Here is a 6,000-nt window from a genome sequence, read left to right on the forward strand (position 1 = left end):
ACCGCATTTTGATCAACTTGCATCATCCCTTAGCTGTTTGACGCATACGTTGTGGGCTGCTTGTCCCCTGTCTCGCTTTTTTCCCTGCGTTTTTAGGTTTTCTTTCCCTTCCTACGACCCCTGTTGTTCATGCTGCTTTCCCTTCCTATTTTTCGAATCGAATCATTCCTTTTAGCGACCCTCCACTTTTTCTTACTTTCCTTTCGTCTTAACTGCAGTTCTCGATGGCTCGTACAGGTGCCACCCCTGCCCCCTCTCGAAACCCTCCTTCAAAATCTCGCAAACAACCTTCGTCAGGAAACCCCTCCACGTCTCGTAACCCACCTAGAGATCCTGGCATCCTTTCAAATCGGGCTCAGAGGCCTGCGCCCCCTCGTCCCAACCAATCGCAATCAACTCCCCCACAAACTAGCGCCACTGCCCGCCCCTTTCCTGATTACAAACTGTTGTACTCATGGGCTCCTCCAGCTCTGCTGAACGAGAATTCCTCGATTAACTCTGAGGCCGACATTCTTCGCTTGAGAGATAAGACCCACCTCACATTCCATAAGGAGCATGACGACAAGGTTGTTATTCGTCCTTGTCCTCCCGGGGAACTTGTTTGTACTGATAGCGATGGCAACGATGGCCACCCTTTCTGCTTTGTTTATGCAACCGTGTTTAAGAAGGTTAGGCTCAGGTTCCCCTTTACTCGCTTTGAGAGGGAGCTCCTTACCGAGCTTGATATTGCCCCTGCTCAGCTGCATCCCAATGGCTGGGCGTTTGTCAGGGCATACCAAATTGTTTGTGCACATTTAGGCCATCCAGCCTCTGTAGACGTGTTCTTATTTCCGTTTGAGGCCAAAAACCCGGGGGACCGCCTATGGGTAAGCTTTAATGGGATTGTTGGGAGATCCATCCTTTCCATCTTCCAACAATCTTATAAGGATTGGAAAGGTAAGTTCGTTCGCGTTTGCTGTAATGATCAGAGTCCCACACTCCTCGATGGGTTCCCCTTGTACTGGGTTGACAAGGGAAAAAAGGATTCTCAGGATCACTTTCGGAAAGCCAGGAGTCCAGAGAAAATGGGTGAGCTCGATAGAGATTTGTGCCACTTCTGGAAGGAAGTTGCCTCGACCAATACCACCTTACCTACCTCTTCAATCATCAAGTTCGAATTTTATGAGAGTCAACTAGACTTTTACATAGGTTTGTCCCTCCACTCCACCTGTGCCAAATTTGTTCTACTTCTTTACCAAGTTTGCTCGCGTTACATGTCCTGCTATTACCCTTGCACTGCTAACTTTCTGTTTCTGTAATTGTATTGATTTGTGAACATTGATCACTTCGTGCAAACACAATGCTGGGAAAGGATCATATGGCCAGGCTGCGTTCTATAGTCAAACGCCACAAACTCGCCGCGGGTTCCCAAACCGTCCCGAATTCTGTGGCAGAAGCCGTTGTTGCCCGAGGCGAGCTTCCTCCCGTGGGCTCATCTTCCCTTATCGTCCCTCCTGCCCCTTTGAGAAATAGGCTGCCGCCAAAGAGGGCCAAGAGGAAGAATCCCATAATGGTGTCGGATGAGGAGGATGACGAGAGTACTGAGGATGGACTTATCTGTAAAAGAAAAAGGGCAACCGTCACCGAGCTACCTGCAAACGAGAGTACGGGCCCAGATTATGCGGAAAATCCCCCCAGCGTCTCTACACCCTTTGAGAGTGCTGGGGATGCTCTGCCGTCAAACACCTCAGCCGCTGGGGGCGTTCCAGAGCAAGCCACGGACATTCAGTGGTCTCCCCCACCTGTAGTGGAGCCAGACGTGTCGCCGCCGCGTCCTGATGTTCCCCTGGTTGTCCATACTTATGAAGGCGGCGGCGAGAACCAACCCCCGACCCCTCTTCCAGTCCCTGCTCTTCCAGCCCCTGTCGAGGAGGTCTTGAAAGCTCATGCCGCTTACCTTAACGCTATGACTACCGAGTGCGTAGAGAAACGCCTTTACCAGATGATGGGCGAGGCTTTAAGGGACTCCTTGTGCCAGTATGAATCCGAAGCCGGTGTTGCGAAAGACCAAGTTCAACAACTTAAGAGTGATCTTACGATGCGGGGATTGGAGTTTTCGCGGTTAGAGAATGCTCTGAAGGAGGAGTTGCGGAGCGAACGCAAAAACAGCGCTGAACTGGGCCAAAAACTCAACGCCAAACTCTCAGAGGTCACTGAACTTGAGGGCAGACTCATGCATCAGCAGGAGAAGATAACGGGCCTTGAGGAGACTCTCAAGGCTAAAGGGGATCACGTAGATGAGCTCGAGGCCAAGTCGATTGAGAGGGAGGATCTGCTGGGTAACATTAAAGCTGACATGGGCCAAAAGGCCAAGAAACTGAGCGAGAAGGATAAGGAGCTGAACGAATCTGCTGCGAAACTTGCTCAGGTGCTTGAGGAGAACGAAAAACTGAAGAAACGAAGTGAAGAACTCGACCTCAACGCCGCGGACGTTCTGACTTCTGGGTTTGGCGCAGCCTTGGAACAGTTCGCTTGTGCTTACCCCGACTTGGATCTCTCCCAGTTCTCAATTTGCCATGAAGTGATAAACGGCAAAATCATACCCTCAGACTAACGTTTTCATTTGTTCTCATTTGACATTTTCTTTAGAAACACTCTGAAAGACTTAAATATTCGACCTCTGTCTATGTGCAACGAATCTGTTTGTAATGACTTCTTTCTTCGAACCGCGTCAACTTATGCTCATGATTTATCTTTTACCTGTTGTGCGATCGCCTGATAACTTAATTGGTTTTTACTCAACCCAATTAACTTAGCACAAACTGATGCTCAATTTCCTGGAAATCAACTTATCTTGAACAAACAGTTAGTCTATAGCAATAACATTTGACACAAAATTACTTACTGAGCAGTAGGCGGGAGTCATTTTTAGTATCTGACATCTCGCTTGCCTGATCTGCTAAGTGGCATGTGTATTTCTAGATCATCATCTAAAACTTTCGAACTTGCCTCAATTTGCTTAAGCAAAGAGGTCTCGTATCCTGTTCTTGCCTGAACTCACTCAAGGGTGAGGAGGACTTTATCTGGCCTGAACTCGCTCGACAGCGAGAAGGACTTTATCTTGCCTGAACTCGCTCGACGGCGAGAAGGACTTTATCTGGCCTGAACTCGCTCGACGGCGAGAAGGACTTTATCTGGTGCCTCAACTTGCCCAGGGCTACCTTTCCCCTGGATGCACTGAGGACTTTCTACCTTATCTTGCCTGAACTCACTCGAGGGTGAGGAGGACTTTCTCTGGTGCCTCAACATTGCCCAGGGGCTACCTTTTCCCTGGATGCACTGAGGACTTTTAACCTTATCTTGCCTGAACTCACTCGAGGGTGAGGAGGACTTTCTCTGGTGCCTCAACATTGCCCAGGGCTACCTTTTCCCTGGATGCACTGAGGACTTTCAACCTTATCTTGCCTGAACTCACTCGAGGGTGAGGAGGACTTTCTCTGGTGCCTCAACATTGCCCAGGGGCTACCTTTTCCCTGGATGCACTGAGGACTTTCAACCTTATCTTGCCTGAACTCACTCGAGGGTGAGGAGGACTTTCTCTGGTACCGAGGCTAGCTATTCATACTTGAGGAGGGGGCGTCCCGAAGGAATCCCTTAACCCCTGCTCAAGGACTAGGCGCCCGGATTTTAACTGTTATCTGGTACCGGGGCTAGCTATTCATACTTGAGGAGGGAGCGTCCCGAAGGAATCCCTTAACCCCTGCTCAAGGACTAGGCGCCCGGATTTTAACTCATACTAGACATACCTGTCATCTTGCTCTGAACTCTCGCCTATGCTTGTTCTTGGCGAGTAGGACTTCTTAATCTGTTCTCGCCTAAACTCGTTCTTGGCGAGTAGGACTTGACTTTTTATCTGTTCTCGCCTATACTCGCTCTAGGCGAGTAGGACTTAAAACTTAACTTTCACCCCCGATTGCCAGGTGGCGATGAGGACTTAAAAACTTTATGCTCGTGCCTGCGATCGCTAGGTGGCGATGACGACTTAAAAGCTTTATACTAGTGCCTCCGATCGTCGGGTGGCGATGAGGACTTAAAACTTATCTTGTGCCTCTAATCGCCGAGTGGCGATGAGGACTTGAAACTTATACTCGTTTGCCTCCGATCGCCATGTGGCAACGAGGTCTTAAAAATTTATACTTTAAAACTTTGGACTGAATGCATGCGATCTGAATCTGCCCTAAATTATACAAGGACGACAAAGTCTTCTCTTCGAAAACTTAAAATGACAAACATGCAAACTCAATAACTGGGAAACTTTGATAAGTTGTTTAAAATGATAATCATGCAAGCTCAATAACTGGGAAAACTTTGATAAACTCGAACTTTCTTTATTGGGTGGCCTCATTAAAAAACCCTTCTCAGGGAAAAAGAGCGCCACCTTAAAAAACTGTTTTCACTTGACTGTTCGAGTTAACTGCTACTTACAATGTTTCAACTGTAATAAAACTTGAGGTGGGTAGCGTTCCAAGTGCGAGGAATCGCCCCTCCCTCCAGTGTTTCCAAACGATAGGCGCCGTTCCCGAGTGCTTCGGTTATTCTAAACGGTCCCGTCCATTTGGGTGACAATTTGTTCTGCATCTCGTACAGGTGGGCCTTCCTCATTACCAAGTCGCCATCTCTGAACTGTCTTGGCCTTGCCCTAGAATTGTACTTGCGCTCGACTCTTCTCTTTATCGCCTCGGCCTTTACCCTTGCCTCCTCCCTGACCTCATCCAACAAGTCTAAGTTCATCCTCCTTTCTGCATTCGAGTCTTCTGCCACGAAGTTTTGGAATCTCAGCGAGCTTTCCTGGATTTCAACTGGGATCATAGCATCGCACCCGTACACCAAGCTGAACGGGGTTTCGTGGGTTCCTGACTGTTCAGTGGTGTGATATGCCCATATTATACGGGGAACTTCCTCAGCCCAAGACCCTTTGGCCTTCTCCAATCTCCTCTTCAAACCTCTTAGTAAAACCCGATTAGCCGACTCCACCTGCCCATTCGTTTGCGGGTGTTCCACAGAAGCGAACACCTGTTGAGTTCCAACGTCCTCGCATAGCTTCTTCAGTAGGTGACTCACGAACTGAGTCCCATTATCCGACACCAAACGCTTGGGCACACCGAAGCGACACACAATATTCTTCCATACGAAGTTCTGTATCTTGTGCGCTGTGATCTGGGCTACTGGTTCTGCTTCAATCCACTTCGTGAAGTATTCGACTGCCACAACCAAATACTTCATCTGCCTAATCGCCAATGGGAAAGGTCCCAGGATATCGATTCCCCAGGTGTGAAAAGGCCAGGGACTGTAGATTGATTTTAACTCTTCCGGAGGCGCCTTGTGCCAATCGGCGTGCTCCTGGCACTGCTTGCAACGTTGGGCATATCTCTTGCAGTCTTCTCTCATTGTTGGCCAATAATAACCCGCGCGGATGGTTCTTGTTGCCAAGGCTCGACCTCCGATGTGACTCCCGCAAATCCCTTCATGAAGCTCGGTCATAATTCTCGTGCACCTCTCTCCATGCACACATACTAAAAGGGGGTGTGTGAACCCAAACCTGTACAACTCACCATCGATGAGGGTGAACTTGCTGGAGTTCCTTTTTACCTTCCTAGCTTCCGCCGAGTCCATTGGGAGTAAGCCATCTGCGATGTATCGTTGATATGACGTGATCCATGTGTCCGGCTCGTGGATGGCGCAAACTTGCGTCATTTTTATCTCCCCCACTGGATGCGCTCTAACCCTTGGCGTTCTCAAGGTCTCCTGAGAAAGGGATTTATGACTTCTTGCCATCCCTTCCTTTGACTTGCAGATTTGGAGAACTTGGTGGTCTGCCACGAACGCTCGAGGTGTCTTCAGGGTCTCCTGTATGACGGTCCTCTACCTGCCCCCCTTGCCCGAACTGGCGAGCTTTGCTAGCAAGTCGGCCCGGGCGTTCTGCTCCCTTGGCACATGCACTACTTCGAACGAAACAAAAGA

Source organism: Phaseolus vulgaris, chromosome 1, assembly GCF_000499845.2.
Source record: "Phaseolus vulgaris cultivar G19833 chromosome 1, P. vulgaris v2.0, whole genome shotgun sequence".
NCBI lineage: Eukaryota > Viridiplantae > Streptophyta > Magnoliopsida > Fabales > Fabaceae > Phaseolus > Phaseolus vulgaris.